Source organism: Chlamydotis macqueenii, chromosome 7 (genome assembly GCF_036417535.1).
Source record: "Chlamydotis macqueenii isolate bChlMac1 chromosome 7, bChlMac1.mat, whole genome shotgun sequence".
Taxonomy (NCBI): domain Eukaryota; kingdom Metazoa; phylum Chordata; class Aves; order Otidiformes; family Otididae; genus Chlamydotis; species Chlamydotis macqueenii.
In genome coordinates, this window is record NC_141562.1 from 7,398,029 (window position 1) to 7,418,857 (window position 20,829).

At 39.5% G+C, this 20,829-nt stretch overlaps 1 long non-coding RNA gene across 1 annotated transcript; it reads left to right on the forward strand.

Moving 5' to 3' along the window:
• The first annotated feature begins 611 nt into the window (after nucleotides 1-611).
• Nucleotides 612-13,971, forward strand: LOC147600037 (uncharacterized). Its single transcript, XR_015259110.1, has 4 exons — nucleotides 612-1,816; nucleotides 6,215-6,374; nucleotides 8,823-8,885; nucleotides 12,266-13,971. It is a non-coding gene; the product is annotated as an uncharacterized LOC147600037 (long non-coding RNA).
• The last annotated feature ends 6,858 nt before the right edge of the window (nucleotides 13,972-20,829 follow it).

A 20,829-nucleotide genomic window follows, 5' to 3' on the forward strand; every position in this document is an offset into this window, starting at 1 on the left:
GTATAGGCCGGAGTTAAGTGAGCAGAGCCTTGCAAAAATCACAAATTAAAAACTTACTCGCCTAATTCTCTAATAGGTGAATCTAGTGTGTTAAAATTATGAATGTTGAAAGCAGATTAAGCGTGTACTGAGCTCTGCGAATGTGAAAAGGAGTGCTTCCACCTCCTTCAAGTATGCAAAAAGTAGTAGTGTCTTGTAGGGAAAGGCCATATTTTGTGAAAATTAATGTGAGAGTTATGGTTATATCAACCAACTTTGCACTTTCCTTAGGGAAATAATGAATGTGTACAAATGTGAAACCAGATTAAGAGTGGATATTAAAACTTGCTTTTTAAAGAAAAAAAAAAAAACGTAGTTTTAAATTGATGTCTTCCATGTGCATGAGGGTATGCTGCAGTCCATTGTAGTCCCAGTCTAAGATACTAATTTAGTTACAGGGTCAACTTTTGCTATAGCTGTAGTGTTTCTCACTATATTTGTCATACTAAAAGTCCCTTTGAAAAGCAAGGAATTTTAACAAACACCTGAGTAGATAACAAGTTTAAAAAAAAAAAAAAAAAAAACAGAAAAAAAGAAAGGAGAAGAAAAAAAAGGGACAAATAAAACAAAACCCACATTAACCTGAGGCACTTTGGCCTTCCAGCCATAATTAGACCTGTCAGTCTGAAGTCTGTGGATGTATTTGTTGGTATATACAGAACACAAGGCTGGCTTATGCAAAAAAAAAAAGGAAGGGAATGGAAAACTGCAGTCGTGAGGAGGAACAGAGAAGGTAGTATTTGAATAAATGGGTTTCAGGAAGGCAGCTGAGGGGAATTGGCATGGCTGCAGCCAGGCGAATGCGGTGATGAATAGCCCAGGCGGTAAGGGTGCACTGTGAAACAGAGGGCTGCGGCCAGGGAGGGTGTGCGGGTTTCCTGGCCGTGGGCTCAGTGGGGAGACTGGTGCTGGTGAGACAAATCTTTCTGTCTCTCAGTGGAGAGCTCCCACCTCTTACTAGATTTCAAAAGCTAACTCATTTCAGCCTGATAACATGCATCAGCAGGTTTCTAGCCTCAACATATTATGAGAGATTATCCTAAATGAACAATTTAGCCCATGTGATAAGTGGGAAATTTTATGCTTGAACTTCCTCTCCCATGAGGAATGATGGTAGATTCTAAGCATGTATATAATTTGAGACTGAAAAGAAAAAAAAAACCACCTAGGATTTAATGCACTTATATTTTCTTGAAAATAATTATTTTATTTCTGCCAAAAAGCAGACTCATGTCTTGGAAAAAAAAAAAAATTAGCTTAAGTGGAAAAAAAAAAAAGGGTAAGTAGTTGCAAGAAAAAATATTGTTCACCTATTACCAGGTGATAATAAAGTAAAAAGGAGACTGGGGCAGAACAGGATAACAGAGAGGAAAAAGGTTATGGAAGTGGCAGAAGGGAAGAAGGCTGGATGAAAAGAGAACAGACTCAAGGGCAGAAACTGGAGGTAACTACAAATACCAGGTGAGGAGATGTTTAAAAAGCTAACCTAAGTGAGTGTAATTATTGGCACAGACATGCTGAGTAGGGGTCACAGGCAGCCAGCAATGGCAAAGGTTATAGGCATGTTATGTGAAATAAAGATTAAGAATCAAAGAACATAAGACTAAGGATAGTTTCTCTTATAGGTGACGTGTCTTCAGCAGAACGGATGAGAGTATCTGGGCTGTAGATGCTATACATGTTGGAGAAGACAAAATACAGAAATTGACTGTTCTGCCACACTCTGGCGTAGCGATGACGGATCCTCTCTGGTCGGAGGGCCAAAACCACTTTGCAGGTAACATTTTCCTATTTGCTCAACCAAAGCTGTGGAGATAGTGGCAGCCTCCCTTGGTAGCAAGTAGACTTGGAACCTTGTGGGCAATACTTCAGACTTATCTGGCGAAGTCCTTTGTGTGCTTTTTGGCACAATAGCTTTTAAGCAAGTGGTTGGTTTGGCTTCTTCAAACTCAAAAATACAAGTGTAGACTGAAAGACAGCGGCATAAATCATTTAAAACTGTTCCCCTTGGGCAGACAGCAGAGCTTCCCACCACCTACTCCATTTCCCCTCTGGTGGGGTATTTCACCTGTAATGATAAGTGTACAGGTTTGCCTCATTTCCCATCACATCAGCTGGAAGGCTTGGATTGTTACTACAGAGGAGACCAAGTAGCAGCCTGCCTCTTCCAAGTAGAAAACACATGGGGCATCCAAGTAGCACATGCTGCTTTCTTGCTTGGATTGAATGGTAAAGTTACAATGCAGTTATCGATATTTAGAAAAACATTTGTAAACACTCCTGTTGCCAATATTCTGTTGTAAATATTTCAGAAGAAAAACATTTCTTTTTTGAAGTAGGCGTTGGCAGCAACGGTAGTGCATTTAACATTCCAACACTGCCAGCTGAATTAAATGAACATAACTGGAAATTTCACTAGCCATCATGTTATGAGGTTCACTTATGCAACTCTTCTCCCATCTTACCTGGTTACCTTTGTCTTCAGTACTCATATTTGTATTTCTTACCACGCACACGGGAAAAGAAGGCAATGGTTCTATTCAGTGCTAAAAAACACAAAAAATTCTTTGGGTATTGTCATGGTATAACCCCAGCTGGCAGCTAAGCACCATGCAGCTGCTAAAACCTTCCCCTACCCTCAGTGTGTTACCAACGCTGTTTCTAGCACAAATCCAAAACGTAGCCCTATACTAGCTACTATGGAGGAAATGAACTCTATCCCAGTGAAAACCAGAAGGTATAAAGTCTTCGTAGGTTTGAGTTAATATGTGCTTTTTATGAGAGGTTTTTTTTAATTTCTGCTTCACCTTTATGTTTAAGGAAGAAAGCCAGTTGGGTGAGGCAGCTACCATTTTAAGAACCAGAGCTGAGATGCACTCAGCGATGGTATTTTCTTTTCTATTTTTTCTGTTACCAACAAAGATATCCTAATATCAACAGAGTCATTCTTGGGAGGAGGTGAGGGAAGATGGTAGTTCTTTGTTAACAGGGAAGCTTGAGAAGACCTTGAGAGTAAGTTTGAGAAATAACCACCTTAAAAACAGTGAAATAAAAATTGTTTTGCGAGTAAAAAGCTTTAAAATGGTCAGAATAAGTAACAAGATTTTTGGCATGAGAGCTTTAACCACTTATCATTAGAGAAACTGTGTTTTGATGAGAGACTTTGGGTTTTTTTTTCCCTAGATTATTGTTAAAACATTCTGTTTTTACGGTTGCTACCTATATATGGTTATGCTAAGTCACAAAACTGACTTGTCAGTAAAGCAAGACCCTTCACCCTTCCTTTCTTTTTCCTCCAGGGAAACAAAAGCAATACAGCTCTTGGAAAAAAAATCATTCAAGCATGTATTCCATGTACAAATTTTTTTTTGTCTGTAAAAAATCTGAATTAATTCAACTAGTAACATATGTAATGATACATCTTAAAACACATTATGGGAAAAATAGCACATTATTTCCTTTCTTGCTTTCAGACTGCACACATGCATCCCTTGTTGCTGCATCTTTCAGTAGAACCTGGGATTCTTAACAAACAACCAAACAAAAAAAAACAAAAAAAAAAAAACCACAAAATACCCTCTCCAACACCCCCCCAAAAAAAAAAACCAAAACCAAAAACACAATGGAGAATTTGGCTTGGAGTCAACTTAAAAGCTTCACTGACTTTAACAAGACAAAAATTTAGGGTTTTGTAATTCCATAGGTTTTCACAGGCTTAAATATGTAGAACAATTAAAGACTTCAAGAAGTGATATTTGTTTCAAGATTTAAAACTTCAATGGGTTGAGTTCCGTGAAATTAGGCATATATACTCTTTTACTTTCTTAATTACCAGAGCCATACTGAAAATCTCTGTTAACTGCTTATATCTAGACTCCCTTTGCGATAATAATTATTGTCATATATTGTGCAATGCCATCATGCATACATGAGCTTGCCTAGAACTTTCTCAGAAAGTGTAATGGAAATAAAATACTGTAGTCGCTGAGATATGTACTTGCTTCAGTGCTGTTGTCATTCACACAGCCTGATTTAATGTTACAGAAAAATAACTCTCCTACCTATCCTTTCATGTGCCTTATTGACATTTCAGATCTGTAAACCTTAGCAAGTAGGCTGACTAGCCCATGAAATTTTCCAGTTCTTTTACGTGCTCAGTTTAGGGTGGGTTTTTGGTTTTGTTTTTTTTTTTTCTTTGAAAAAGATCATGTCTACTTGTTCTCTGCTATCTGTGCAGATATTTGATATATGCAGTGAGATTATCACTGCTCAAAATCTCTCACCAGATATTTTGAAATAAAAGATGTAACAAAACCAGCAGAAAACTCTTATTCCTGTCCTTTTTAGTCACCAGTAAGGAGATAATTGCAAGGACTGCATGTTGTTCTAGACCTTCAGCATGACTTGCCTCCTTGTACCTTTCCTTCTTGTGTTTTGTAGTAGCTTTGCTGACAGTGAATTGCCATCCAGCCTGCTTTTCTTCTATTTAATTAATAAAATTTTACTTAGTGTGGGGAAGAATAAAAATAATAAAATCACATATTCTGTCTAAACACCTCATTTTCTTCCCCATGCCCCCTCTCGTCCTAGCTTTGCTGTCAGGTAATACAGGAGTTAAGGAGTAACTGCCACATCTTTACAAGAGTATCACTTAGCCTAGAAAACTAAGAATTTCCATCTTGAGATCTTGGTGTAGGTTAGCACCCTATACAGGAAAGTCACTTGCCATGTTAAGTCAAGTGAGTGCTTTCTTGAGGTAGACTGGACAGAAATATAGTCAAAGGTTTTCTTGAATTGGAGTGGGATGGGCTGTGCCATTTAACTGGCACAAATGCAAGTTCAAAATTCCTCCGTAACAAATCAACCTTGGTGTGCTAAAATGGAAACTTGCTGGTGGAATGGGAAAAAATTATTTCAGGAAAGCCAGGCTGAAGAGATTCTGCTGTTACCAGCTTGGATGTCGTTCTGTGTTCAGAGCTATACGGGCTATACCACCTTTTCCATTTAGAGTTTGTCCAAAGCAACGCAATATTTCTGTTGGCACACTGAGGCTGTAAATTTGATTCAGTTAATAAAATGGACTGCAGAGATATTTCCATTACAAAAAGTCCTTCCTACAGTGCTTCTAGTTTGCAAACTAGTTCTAGTTTACATATTTTATGTAATTAGTTATTTTTATAAAACACTTGACTGACAAAATCTACTTTGGTAATAGTAATCATTGTTCCTCTCTTAGGGGGGAGTATGGAACTTCTCTAAAAATTAAGTAATTGATTCTGTGTTAATGTGCAAAAATGTTGATTTTTAAAAGTACAGGATCAGGGCTTACATCCATATGTTTCAACTATTCAAAAGAAGCTTGAGATCATAAAAACAGCATTGATACTCTTGTCCCAGTCATTTTTCTCTGCATCATTGACTAAACTGTAGGAGGACTTTCTGAGAAGTTTAGCAGTGATGTGAACTAAAAACCTTGTAGTCTGAGTGATTGAGATGTGTCAATGGTGAGGTAGGGCTGTTCAAAAAGCACTTTGAAGATAATACTATCTGTAGCAAGTTTTACTGATTTGATCCTAGAGCCTTGCTGATATCAGCCTTGGCAAAAAAAAAAAAAAAAAAAGACTCTCAGGCATTAGCAATCTCCAAAATATTTGGGTATTGCTAGGTAGGGATGGAGAAATAAGCTTTTGGGGCTAAGATTGGTAGATAAAGGGGCAACCTGATTCAGAAAGCTGAATCAGCTGTCGTCCTGCAATTCCAAGTCTGAGTGGCTTGCAGGTACCACTCCCAGCTCTTAAGGGTACATAGCTCACAGCATATTCTGGTATTTGAGACTCAAATCTTACCAGAATAAGCTGTGAGAATTAGATGGTGCCAAACCTAAACTTTTGATTTGAGAGACTCAGCTCTGCAGCTGATCCCTGCTTTAAGGACTTTTTTTTTTTTTTTTAATGCATGCTCTCTGAACCTTGACACGGTGTTGAATTTGATGCATTCCTTTATCTTATTAACTGGAATCTCTGTAACAGACTTAATTATCCAGATATAATAGATACTGAGAAGTTAATAATAAACTCAGAAATCTGCTGCTTAACCAGCTGTCTTGTTAATTATGTTAACAATACATTGGCAATTGCTTTGATTTAAACACTCTGGGTTTGGTTTGCCTTTTCAGTTCCAGTTCACTGTCCACACAGCTTCATTTCAGCTGTGCTCTCTGCCTTCCCAAGCACCCAAAGGAGCACACAAGATCACCTAAGGAGGCTGCTGTGAACAACAGGACAAACACCCTGCATCAGAGCACCGCTGTGTACTGAAGTGCTCCTTTTTAACTGGTAAGACACACTAATGCAGCAAACTGATGCCTGATTCTGAGTAAACTACTTCTCATAATAGAAAGGGCTGTTTCTTTTCATCCCTTGAAGTGCAATACAAAGGCCAAATCTCCACCCCTTCTGAACACAGCATTCCTTTCGATCAACCTTATAAAAAGGTAAGGTTGTACTGGAGGCAGACCAGAACGCTGCTTCAGCCTCCTTGAAGACATCTCAAGACTAGTTGGAAGGATGAAGCTGCTAGCGCTTTGTGGCTTTTTGTTTGTCTTTCTTTTGTGTCTCAATGCCTTTACTGCAGAAGGTACAGTATATTCTTCTAACACAACTGTCTCCTTTCTTTTCCTGTTCTTTCCTTTTGTGATATAAAATGCTTATTCTCTATATTGATTTTAATTAAAGAAAACAAACAGCTTGACAACTGGAAAGGAGAGAATGAATTTAGGACTTAGGCTGCAGAATGTGGTTGCGTATCAGTGCTTTGGTTTGTACAGTAGTGTTTCCTCTCTGTTACTGCCTGTTGCATGTAGTACAGCATGATTAATTTTTACCTTAATGTGTGTTCTGAAACCTGCTCCTCTGAAAAAAAACTCCTGTTATATTTTTCCAGTAGGTAACTATCTGCTAATATAAAGAGAACGTATTTTCTGAATAGCGAGAAACACATTAGTGGGAAAAGTTTCTACTCTTATGGAACAAGGGAATATGAAACAGGTCACCTGAACTGGAGTAAATGAGAAGTTCTTTATAGAATAGTGAAACAGGTGAGAGTAGCTCTTCTGACCTTCAGTCAGTCTTGACTACTTTTTTTTTTTTTCTTTTTTACCACTGCTATTCCACACTTTAATTCCTGTATTACCTTGTAGCACCCAGTTACCATGTTGCAGTATTCCAAAGCATACAAATTCACAGAGCAGGTTAAATCTTGGAAACAGAGGTTTTCCTGTCTGCCTATAGCCACATCTCTGCAGATGTCATTCTGGGTTTGCAGGGAGACAGTAGGATTTAAAAATTGAAAGGTGTAACTTTGAGTTACCTGTTCAGATTTGATGTTTGATACTGTAAATCTCAGAGACACACCGTGATTGTTCTATGGTGTTTATTTTACACAAGATGTAGAGAATGAGTATGAGATAAGGAAAAACAAATAAGCTAAATGTCCAAAGGTCAGGAGCAGCATATTTGCCATGCTTCATATTTTCTAGAAACCTTGTAAGAATCACTTTATGTGTAAATATGAGTGTGGAGAAACATGTGGAAGCTGTCTTTCAAGCTGGTTAAGTCAGCTGCCCAGTTTTCTTATTTACTGGAGTCTGTTCAGAGTGGTAGAGCTGTTTGCCAGAGCTGGGGTGAGGGGGAATGAATGCTACAGCAATGTCATCACATATATACCTGAAGTCCTTCTGCTCCCCTTGCATTTTCTACTACTATTTATTCAAGTTTCCCAGGCTCCTTTAGGGAAACTTAAGGAACAGTGTGAAGGGAGTAGAGCGTATCTAGATGTGTCTTCAGGAGCACAGCAGAAGTCTGTCCAGCAAGGACAGCAGACAGCAACAACAAATAAAACCCAAATGTGAATGCACATGGGATCCTTTCATTAACATATATTCTAGGGGTTTGGTGCTTCACTGGGTCAGAAGGTGGAGAGGAAGTGTGCAAAACATGCTGTCCTTTATCAATAAACACAGTGATGGGAAAGTAGAAGCATCTGGGTGTGCAAGATGAATGTACTTTTATGTAAAACCTGCTATATCAGAATGCAATGACAAGGCGACAAGACACCTCAAACCTCTTGGATCCTAGAGCAGCCACCATCACTAGCCTTGACTGTAGAACTGTGCCACGACGATTTCCAGAACTATTGAGCATATGTGAGATTGTTGATGAGAAATCACCTACCTCTCTCCTTTCCCTTTACCTCTGCTTCCTTTAATGTGTCCAGCAGATACTGTGTCAAGTGCCATCAATAGCTCACTTATTTAGGTCTTGTAGGGAGGGAATAATTAAATGGCTTTGCCCATCCAAAGCAGTTTATTCTACACTCCTGTGCATATGGACACAGAGATGCTTTTTTTTTTTTTTCTTCTTGGTTATCTTGTATATTTTCATTAGGTGATGTAACTACAAAGAGAGTGCAGAGTCTCTTTCTTAGGTTAAGACAGCTGGAATGTGCTGCTTTGTATTGCCTGCCAACATATGACATCTTCACAGTGTATCTGGTGTATCTACTAGTAATGATGGAAAAGAACAAATTAATTCCTGTTCAGTGCTAGGGACAAAGCTATGCACAGATGTAAGAATCAGTCATGATAATCCTTTGTTTCACAGATATCTCCATTCAAGGATTTCAATGGTAATCAAAATGTCTGTGGACTCTAACCCATTTGGTGTATACGTACAGCTATTTGCATTATTTGTCTCCACTGGTAATGTATTGCTTTTCATCCTTAGGTCGGAAGGGTAAAAAAGTCTGCTGCTCAAAACTGCCCAAACTCAACAAAAAAGCACATAAAGGTAATAAGATTTACAGTTTCATTACATTAATTATGTAATCGTTATAGATAAATCACAGCACTTTTCCATCTGCAAACTTGGCGAATTTTCCATGCAGGTAAGTATTATCTTCATTGTACCACTGAAAAGTTGTTCTCTTTTCTCAATCACCTTACTGAGTGTTTGGATTGGGAAGAAAAAAGAGTGGAAGAGAATCTATTTAATGCTCACAGTGTAAAACAATCAAGAGAAATACAATCTAGTCAGATCAAAGCATAAAGTGTTCCTGCTTTGTAGATAATCTTACTCTTGTTTTGAGGTCAGGAAGAATAGTAGCATAGCATAGTTCCTCATTGATAAGAACAGAGGTTGAAGTGAAGTTCTATAGTGGCTTTGCCTTGCTGTATTCCATCACCGTCTATCTGTGGCTGCATCCATCTCCGTGTTCTGAGAGATTAACCAAAGTTTGATTGTGTAATTTCAAAAAAACCTCAAGTTTTGAACCTGCAGCCCTAGCAGGAACAAGAATTACCTGAGATGGAATTTGTTATCCATATAGGTGTCTGTGGATCACACAAGTAAAGGTTTACTTGCATTGAAGTACTTAGAAGTCTTTTCTAGCCACATGCATTCCCTGCCTAGAGCAAGTGGAAGGGGAGGGCTGCCGTGTAGTCTTTTGAGACTATTTGTTCTATGGGGAAATACAGAAAAGTCATAGCCTTCAAAGTGAGGGAAAATTGTTCTGTTGCTTTTTAAAGTAGCCGTGTTCTGGATGGGAGTTTCAAACAGTACAATTGTCCTTTCAGAAAACCAACCTTCACTAGTTTTTTCTTTCCTTGTGTTCTGACTGGCAGGTGCCTCACTGTGGGCTGGTAGTCAGATGCAAGTACTTCCAGCTACAAGCTCAGTATTCCCTGCCTGTGTACCTTTTTGTTTACTTAAAACACCCTGTGTACTTGCACAAAGCTGCAACTAGCTTCATTTGCTTGGCTCTGGAACAAATAATGCAAGGAGTAAGTCAGCTGGGAGTTAACTTAGCTTCTTGTTCAGGTGCACAATGGAAGAATTAAATACAATTTTCCAGTTAGAGCTACTTCTGATAGCAAAAGAAAGATTTCCTGCAGAAAGTCGGTGATTTTTTTTAAAGCAGTTATTGGAATTTCTGCCATCATATCAGTGCTTTCACTGACAGTTTCATCTCTTAGCAATCTTGTCCACTTTCATATTGCCTTACTATGGTGATTCAGCAACATCACTAGTCTGAAAACACTCTATTTGCTTCTTTCTGTATGTCCATAGTATTGGTGTCAGTGAGACCCCAGTAAAAAAAAAAAGCTAAACCATTAACAAGTCTAGGATAAAAGGATTAGGTATGCTCTTTAGAGTAACAACATTTTAAATCTTAAAGTTTCTAAATTCATTTAAATGGCTAGCTGATAACTTCCATTAAATGTTAAAGGTACAGAATTTGATCTAAAGTAGTCTATTTCCTATTTACTTATTTACCCTCTTCTAATCTTTTAATCATGAAAATACTAATTTGAAGATCCCAGCAAATTCATTCCATCTGGTAAAGTACCTTAAATGCTTTATTCCTTTTTGTATTTAGGTATCCCAGGTAGAAATCTTTGTGTTTCTCTGCAGTTTTCCTTTAGCTGGTGCCTTTCCTTCCTTTCCAGTCTGAATCATGGGCTTTGTTTTATAGGCAGAGTCCCATTGGTATCAGAGGCAGTGAACACATTGCAGAGTTATGCCTGCCGGTCAGGGGTTTGTAGCTGTTTGGGGCTCCTTTCTTATTTAATTGGTAGGTGTAGTAAAAACTGAGGACTTCAGCTGTAAATGATTCACAGCAACAGTACTGGGTTCCCAGTCCATCCGGAAGGACTGGGGAATGCAATGCTGAATGCACAGAGGTGGCCTGTGTCTCTCCTGGCCTGAGGCAGATCATGTGGCTGAACCCAAAACCTTTCCAAAGTACCGAGATTTCATGTGATGAGCACTATTACTTTTCAGTCTGAGTTACCTTCTGCTATCTGAAAAAAAACCAGCAGGCATTTGAGGCTTTTTTCAAGCAACAGGCATGAAATCTCTCTGATAAAAGGTGCTTCCAAAGAGAATGTTCCTTTGAAAGCAGGCTCCTGTTTCCCATGGGTAAAATAAAGCAATACTGGTCTCGCAGAGCAATGGAAAGTATTATGCTGAGAGGGAGAAAGAAGTTCAAAGGAAGCATTCCATTAAAACCTGTAAATTCACCACAAAGATCTCCTACAAAGGGAATCTGAAATGCCTTTCCTCTGTTGCAGACCCAATAATACTTGATGATCTTTCCTCGTCCCTTGTTAGACTCTGCCCTGGTTCTCTGAGCACTCCAGCCTGTTTACTGTAACCACCTCCTGTCCCCAGCTGCAGCCAAACCTTTTTTAGGTCAAGGATTGCTGTTGATTTGCTTTCGCATGGGGCACACCTGTCTGCTGCATGTGACTGCCTGTCTCTGTTACAAATCTGCTTATATGAAAATGCCTGGTGTGAATCCGTTTCGACTCTTACTGAGAGCCTGATGTAAAAGCTTAGGCCTGATACAGCAACTGCCCAAAGCTAAACACAGTGTTTTGTTTCATATGCAGTTCTGGACTGGAATTGTACAATGTTGGCTTGATTTTTGTGGTGTTGCTGTTAGAGGAGATTTCTCAGTGACCTGTTCTTCCATGTTGCTGTCTTTTCCAGCAGAATGTTACTTTATTCATACAGCCTGCAGGCAAAGCACACTCACTGTTTTTCAGTGTTACTCCATGCTGATCTTCGTGCTAGGCGTGTGCCCAGGGGAAGCTGCAAGGCCATTCAGCGGCTAAGTCAGTGTGGCTTAAGGAAGGGGATAATTTAACCATACTGGCTACTTCTTTTGAAGCAAAACCACTGATTTCCTAGAATGTTGTTTTTCCATCAGAAACAATTTCTGTCCCAGAAAGCAAATGTTTCAAGCCAAGGTCAGCCTGTAGCTTCTGTCCAGGAAAGATGGTGAATGTGATGATAGTAAGGGGAAGATATTGTGTAATCTGTTGGTTATGGGACTCGAGCTCTGGAGAGAAAGAGAGTGCTGCCCCTGTGACTGTGAAGACCTTCATCTGACTGTGGAAACTTCCAGCAGCAGCAATCATACTTTCAGTGATTGTGCACTCTCAGGTACAGGGGAAAAAAAGCTGCTGGGAATGGGTGATCTCCAGCAATCTCATGAAGAGAAAAAAAATTGCCATCACATCCCTTTTTATTTTCAGATCACTGGTAATCTAAGCCTGCCCATAGAAACACAACCCAGCTTCAGGTATTAAAGTTTTGTGCCATTTTCCACACTCCTGATTAAATATCTCTTTCCATTTTCTCTCCTTTCTGTCTTTGTTTTACAGGTGTAAATTTCAAAATGACTCCAATGAAAATAAGGAAATACTGCAAGCCTTGTCCTCAGCCAGCCCCTCTGATGGTTCCTGGACCTCTTCCACAGTTAAAATGAGAAGACTGAGAGCAGGATGAAAAGCATCTGCCTGCCAGTGCATCTCACAATACTTTACTTGGTTGAGGGCCCTCCTTTCACAGATGGGACATGAGTGCATATTACTTTTTTATTTTTTGTTTGGGAAAGGCTTCAGTCAATACTGTTTATTCGTTCACTCAGGCTCCTTTATCTTGTTGACATTAGCCTGTCAGCTAGAGTCAGGCAAAGCTTTCTGGCTGCCACCAGACTTTTTTTGTCAGTTGCATATTCCTCTGCACCAAACAGGGATTTAGCTCCTCAAATAAGAGAAAGGAGAGCTGGCTGAATCACTTTGGTTTGCATTTTTTGATTGCTTAAAAGGTGGGAAAGGGCTGTTTCTAGTTATCAGGATATATGCGTATATAACCTTTTCTATGAACAATTTCTTTTATATTGACAAAAGGACTTTGTTTGCAGCTAAGCACCTGATGATTTTTCCTGTAGCATTTGCTCTCAGTGCTTGAATTTCACTTGGAAGTGGATTTCTAGCAAGTGAGAGCTCATCATTGAGAAAGGGCTGAGGAACTAGATAAGCAGGTTGTTAAAATAGTGGTAAAGGACTAGATTCAAGTAGAGTGGTAAGCTTTTCAGTATTTCCTCTAGGGCTTTAAATCTGGCTTTAAAAGCAAAGGGGCCTGTTCTTTAACTTGCTCACTGTCATCAGGTGGTTATTAAACAGCATACTGAAAAGGTGCTAAGGCTCATCAGATTAAATCTCTTCCTCCTGAAGCCAGAAGGCAGCTGTTCTTTTAAGACACCAGAGTTGTGTGATCACCTCAATAAACAAAACTTACTAGAGTGCGAAATAAGTGCTAAGAATAATACTGAAGGGCTGAATAACAGAGAAACTGAAGCACCCTCTGCTGACATCATTAGCAGTGATTGGAGTCTTCACTCTTGTATCTTCTGTCCTTTGCTAACTGTCCCTTGCATGCCTGGGGTGAGTCCATAAAACAGAATTACTTGGATGTTCATAAATTTGGTTTTTCTTCTAGTGAATATGAGGAAGAGTAGAAAGCTTTTCTGCTGTTGGGCAAATTGCAGACTGCAAATAGTCATTTTCCCCTCAGTACTCATAGTACTGCTGTTTCTCTTAACATAATTTTCAGTACGATAGAAATGGCCTCAGTGCTCCTCAGGATTTGGGGGAGTTGAAGGGGGATAGTCAGAGGCCTATTGTAACCCACAAAGGCAAATGCAATTCCGAAGGGTCAAGTTTATGGGCACTTGCATGTGGCCATGCTCTCTTATCGGCAGTGCTTCTATCATACTGAGAAGTTGAACCTATTTCTGGGTCTTCTATGTGCTTATTATTACTTTATTTTCTTGTTGGTTTTGGGATTAGATAGATCTGACTCTCAGCTTCCTATTTTTGAAGAGCTGACCATGCATAGCATTTTTATATCAAGGATAAAGGAGCTGCCAGTCCTTCTCGCAAGATCTGAGTCAGGATGTTGGTGAAGGAGCTGTGTTTGATTGTTCTGCTGCTGATCACTGGGCAAACATATTTTATTTCTATTTGGTTTTGTAGCTTCCAGAAGGAATCTGTAGAATACAAATGACAAGTAAATGTAAAAAGCATTTTTGGTATTAAATGTGTTTGTATCAGGGATTTGCTCTGTTAAATATGGCCATGTGTGTTTACAGCTCTGTAGAAAGCATTTCTAAGAGGTACGAAGATTCTGTTGTCTAATGGGAGCTTAAGCCCATTTCTCTTATATCTGAAAAATGCTGTATGATTTTTCTCTTTGCCTCACACCCTCCAACCAGTGTGCTCCACACTCTGCAGTCCTCCTTCAAGCAAAATGTTCTCTGATAGCAAAAAACATAAGCCCCAAAGTGCATTAGCACAATTACAGAAAAACTCTAGGTCTCTGGAGGAATGCAGGGATGTCATCCAATTCACCTGAGTATTTTTACTCAGTTTCCTAGACTGGCCTCAACCTAAGGTTGAGGTCTATTCAAGTTAAAAATATTACTTGTGTGAGGTCCTGGTCTTGACTGAACAAACTAAAGCAGGAATCCTCAAATTATTTTGGCATGGATTGTGACTGCTGCCCGAACATGTTTTTTGCCTTGTCAAAAGGTATTGGGATGTCATGTGTCAGCCTATGAAGGTAATTCCTCAACAAACTTTGACTCTTATGTACCAAGCCATTTTCTCCATGTGGTAGAACAGAGCTGATTATAGCTTCGCTTACAGGCATCTGTTCTTCCTTTAGTTTTCCTTTCATTTCTATGTGTACTTGTTCAGCATTACCTGAGGAGAAACATATTTGCTCAGTGGCTGTTCAAAGTACACAAGCTGTATGCTTATATAAAGTAGTAAATGTAGCTTGTCCAAGCTGACAAATGCATTTGTATCTCATGTTTTTGTGTGCATTCGGCTATCAAACATGAAAATGGAAAAAGAAGTTCCAGTAAAGATGTTTATGAAGTATCTCTATGCTTGCCAGAACAGATGTTGGATCTTGGTCTGACCTTGTCAACTAAGTGAGCCAGGTGGCCCCTCACTTTCTTTAGAGCTTAATACCACCACTTAACACCAAATCAGTCTATCTTATTTGGTTCTATGACCTTGCAGGAGCACAGGAGAAATGATCCTTGCTGACAGGAGTCTTGGGGCAGAGGCAAGTTTTTGGGACTCTTCTTTCAAAGTGGGTAGAGGAAGAAATAAAATTATGTATTCTTTACACAAAATATGATCCCCAAAGGTGTAATGGGGGCTTTTGCTGTTGGCTTTTCAGCCCTCTAGACTGTGTGGCTTACAACTGATGCAAGGCCCAGGTACACTTGAAGAGTTCAGGATTTTAGCTCTGGAGAAGTTCTGTTCATCCAAAGTACGGACTATAGCAGCAACTCCTTGTGATTGCATTTGCCAAGGAAAATTAAAATCCTGCATGGATAATATAATCTCAAATAATAAACTCAGGTGAAAAATAAAAGAGGAATGATGAATACTTCCTGTTATAGATTTATATATTCTTACAAGACAACTCTTGCCAAAACTGAGTGGAAGACTCCTAGCGACTTCGGCGTTCATTGGATCAAGTCTGGAGATTCTGTTTTGTCTGACATTGTTGCTAACTACCCCGTCATGAATAGCTTTAGCAAAGTATCGTCAGATGGTGAACGCAGATCGAATTAGTGTACACTTTGTACTGGTTTGTTCTGAGAAGAACAAAAGCAATGTCTGTCTTCTCTTGTAGGTTAAAGGTAAGGGGAAAACCCTCTTGCACATCAGTCTATTTTTTTTCTTTTTCTTCAGATCAGCCAGTTATTACTAGGTGTGAGCAGTTCTCTTCATCACAGCTAATTTCTCTGCAGGACTCATTAAGTATTATTTTTTAATTGCTGTTGGGAAGCAAAGAGAGCTCCCTAGTCCTACATTAAATGACATGAGCAAGGGTGTTGATTCCAGCCTGTGTATGTCTGTGGTTCCCAGTAGCCCTTCAGTATTGTAAGACTTATGGCAGCCATTGGATGACCTACATTGTTTTTGAACACAGAACTGTCTTATTGTGCTTTTTCTTTTGATCTTAGAGCAAGGCTCTCAGCACAGAAGGAATTCCCAAAAATTACTTCTGTTTTCAATGTCTCAATGGTAGAAGTATCTGCTAGAAAAGTTCAGTGTCTGGATATGGATTTGTCCAAGTTGACATCCAGCCTTTGTGCCAACATTTGTGTGTTTCAGATGCACTGACTGTGAATATCTTCAGATGTGGGGGATTTAATTCCCCATTTCCAGGCTGATGCTCCACAAGGGAGTAGCTAAAGCCAGAGATTTGCTGTAGGATAAGCACCTTATGCTCACAATGCCATCTGGTCAGCCTCTGAAAGCATCATCAGAGAAATCAGGTCACTATGTGCCTATGAGAGATTCTAAACTAAACGTGACTTGTCTGTCTTCTGCAGCCTGACACAATCACAAACATCTCTGCAATCACAAGAAGCTGTCATACCAAGCCCAGTTTCTCTCAGAGCCTCAAACTGCATCTAGGATGTCAGTTCAAGAGCTGGTTAGTCCAGGCTGGCAGTACAGCACAGGTTTTCACAGGTGATGATTTAAAAGTTACATAGGTGGCATTCAAGCCCAAGCATTCAAAAGTTCATTGTATGCAAAAATGCCTGTTCAAATGGTTGTGATTAACTGCCTACTAGACACTTGTATAATCTCTTAACTATATTAATGTGCACGTACATTTGTGATAAGTGTAGTGCAGTGAAAAGAATTAATGTATCCTGGCTAATGGGATCTACAAGTCCAAAAGCTAAACAGCAGCAGCGTTTCCCTCGCCTGACAGGCAAGATGGCACTTAGGTCGGTGAAGAGTGTTTTTCTGCTGGGTTCTGTGATGTTGTTTGGTCATCAGCACTTATCCCAACCTTGTGGAGAAAAAAAGGCATATTCCTGAGGCACCATTCAGGCAGGCTGTAGCCCATACAGCTTGCCTCGTCTCTGAAAATCAAGTATTTGTAGCACGTTCTTAAAATCAGCTTTCAAAACTGGAGTGCACTGGAAAATTCTGTCTTTGCTAGGTGGGTGCTTAAGACAAAACTTCCGGTTTGCGTTGTGTCACAATCAGTGCCAGGTGTGTGGCGTGTTCACTGAGCTAAATGCTAAAACCTATTTGCATCCCAGAATTTTCCCCAAGAGATCACTATGCCTGGGAAGAAGGATGTTTTTGTACAAAAAAAAAAAAAAGTATGAAGAAGTCCATCTGTTTACAAATGCTATCAGAGAAGCAGTGAGATGGTTGAAACCAGGATTCTGAATGAGATGAGAAAATGCAGCAGTATCTGCAAGTCCCTCTTTAAAGCATTCTTTTCGACTAACTGGCTTTCCAGTTGTTAACTTTTCGTTACTTGAGAAACAATGATGGCAATTGTCACTGGGCTCTTATCTTGATGTTGTTTGAGTGTACCAAGGTTAAACAATTCAGCATTATCCTTTGATTTAGTTAAATATATACCAATACTGCTGCTTTCTTCTGCAAAACTCTTCAGGTGAGTGATTGATGAAAAGAGAGATTAAAAAAAAAACTGAGATGAAGTTATGTCTAACAAAGCACTGTGTGTGATTGACCCTAACCTTGTAAGCTCCACCTTTGATGATCTTTGAAAGGAAGTCCCCTAGAGGAACTCCACCAATTTAAGTCAAGACTCAAGATTTTTGAAAACAGATCCTTAATTTGAGAAGTGAAGTCAACCTGCTCTTCATAATTTTGTTGTAAAATGTGCTTTGCACCTTTTCCTGTCTTTTAAATAAAACTTTCTACTTCTTTCCCCAACTTTCTTTCCATGATTCCTTCTGTTCCTAGACAGAATTTTACAGTTTTTTTATGCCAAGTCTTCCTCATTGGCTGTTCTCACTGACTAGAAAAGTCATCTTTTGTCTCTTGGTGTGACAGTCCCCCACCCATTATTTGTCTATGTGGGATCTTATCTCAGATAAATTCTTCTGCTGTCGGAATTTCCTCAAGTTTTTCTCCTTGTGCTGAAATACTTTAATTTGACTTAAGGAATATCTGCCCATGAGACTGACTGGAGTGCACATTGTCAAAAAGACCAATGTGCACATTGGTATAAAATGGTTCTGCATTGCATTCATCGATTCCAGACATTATTTTTTGTACCAAGGACAGTTTCAGTATAGGATTTGAGCATCTCTGTTTCAAGGCACCATATAATAATCTTAAAGTCACAGTATGAGTAGGGATTTTTCTGTCATTTAATTTCTGTTTCAGCATTCACTGCAATAACTTTGGATCATACTGTCTCAGTTATCAGATGTGGAAATCTGTTCCTAGATATTTTATTCATTCCTCAAATTAACATATATTGTTGAGGTTCTTGCTATATAGCTTTATTGATTTATTTTATTGAGACATTGTTGTAAAAAATTCAAATAAGCACAGTACTTTCAGATAAAAGTATTTGAAGGTGTGGGAGGAGAAGGTAAGAGCAGTGCTCATAGGTAGAGCTAGTAGACATGAAAAGCCAACCTCTGGGCTCTAGCCAAGTTAAACTACTTGTTTTGAGAGCCAACATGTATACAGGACTATTGACTGTAGAAATCTCTCCAGGCAAAGGCTAGATAGTTCCTGAAAAGTGTATGTGGGAATAGGGTGATAGTCCCATGTGTTTTTGAGGTAAAGTAAGTTACCTCAAAGCTGAGTATTTAGGATTCTTGTTATAAATAGAAAATTTTGAAATATACCTTGCTTTCTAGGTTAAGGACAAGCACTGCTTTGGTGTGAGGCTTCCTGGGTACTCAGATTTCCTCTTGTTACAACAATGGAAGGCAAAGGCTGAGGTATGTCCTGGCCAGTTGGTAAGTACCTCAGCATTTAGTTCAGTTTGAGAGTTGCCAAGTTGTGGGACTCCCTTCCAAGAACGGTTAAGGTACACGCCTGCATTCCCAACAAGAGAGCTCATAGGAGGACCCATCTGCAATGACGATGCAATGCATTTACCTCCAGGGACTCCAGTAAACTCCAGGGACTGCGCCATCCCTTGTGGCTGAAGTGCTGGTGTGGTTTAAAGCTGATCTCTAGCAAGGGCTTTAGTTCACCTGTAGTCTTTGCATTCATGCCGTTCCTGTACTGAACATTGAGTTCAGTTACACATGGCAGGGAAAGGAACGTGTTTAATTTTCACACATCCCCTGGTTCAACAAGTCATATTACTGCCTTGTGAGCAGGGCATCTATACAGTGCTGTCCATGGCATGCATGCCAGCAAGAAGATTTATGGGGAGAACACAAGCATTTCCTTGCTCTGCCTTCACAAGTCTTGTTATTTTTCTCAGTCACGCAAAGTAAACTATAAAATCTTGATTCATTCATTGTTCACACCCCAACTCTTGAGTTATATGTACAATTTTTACAGGCAAAACAATGAACAATACTAGATCTTCCATAAATAACTTGGACCGTCTGCCTGTTGCTAAATGGCATCCTTCACGCAGATCTGTGTCATGCTCCACGGTACCACATCCATCAGAGATCATGCTGCCAAAGTGAATGCAGGCTATCCAAATACGCCTGGATATTCTAGGGACTATTTGTTCTTTTTTTATCCCTGTCAAAACAAAATGAGGAGAGTGATATGTAGCTTCCAAAGAAGCAAGGTTACTGAATTGTAAATGAATTCTGCAGTGGTCTTTAAAAGCCTCTAAGCTAGTAAAATGGCTTAGCAGGAACTTTAATTACTTAGCAGCTGTAGCAAATGTTCTTCTTTCCCCAGTTACCTGCAGCACCTTTTTTTGCAAGCACTGTAAAACACTCTTTGGCAGACTACAACAAGAAGGAGCTGCATCTGAGATGAAGCACTGTTAGAGTTACTCCTTTTTCCCAGGAATTCACCAGACCTTCTCTGCCACCCACAGTGAAGGACAGTAACTCATGATAAATCATGCAGGCAAGTGTTCTGAGTGTTTTGGCTTGCAGACTAACATTTTTATTGAGGGTAAAGCACTGTCTCTTTACCTATCTGGAAAAAAAAATCAACCACAGTAAATTGGGAAGCACTTTGACATCTTTTTGAAAGTCACTGTGGAAATGCTAAAATTGCTAGATGTTTGATATCAGCTCTCCCTCTGTTTTCCTCCCATTGTAATTTTCTTTGGAGACAAGGACATCACACAGCTGTGATTCCCTCATGAAAGCGTTGTATAAAACTGTAGCATAGCATTAAATGTATTGTGGTATGTGAAATAACAGGGCTCTCTGACCACACAGAATGGGGTTACTCTGGTTTGAAGACCACTGTGTTTGTCCTGAGAAGCCCTGTGTACTTCGTCTCCCTAGACCATTACCTTGGCATGTTTGCTCTGCTACCTGGGTAACTTTTGGTGGTTACTCATGCAGTACAGTCAGTAATTTTTTGCAGTTTGTGCCTAGCAGAAATGCTGTCAGAAGTCCAGTAAACCGGGGTCCACAGAGAATGAAAATTGATTTTATGTAGATATTTATGTGGAGTTTGGCATTAAAAATACTCCCCCAGCAGGAGAAGATTCTGGTCTGACTCAACTATATCAGGCCATTTAAGGAGCTAGGGAAAGCAAAATCTGTCATTGCTTTGTGCCTTATGAAATACAGCCATACGTACCTCCTTAACTTGGTCTCAGTCTGTGCATGCTTAAACAATAAAGTGAGTATTTCCTCCTCAAGATCTGTCTCACAACACCACTCACTAGCAGTTACTGGAACAAGACTTCTGACTTCCTTCTAGCTTTTCATGGCAGTGGGAGTCAACCCAGGTAAATGTGTTTACTGCAGGTAGACTTCCAGTTTTGGTTCATTTTTTTTAAAAAGCTCACCCCCACAGATTTGATCATGATTATAAAGTGCATTTTCACAGGTATGAAAGTGTGTGTGGATATGATTGTGTGCCTGCTCTCTTAGAAAGCATTCCTTTCCATTTGGAAAATATGAGAA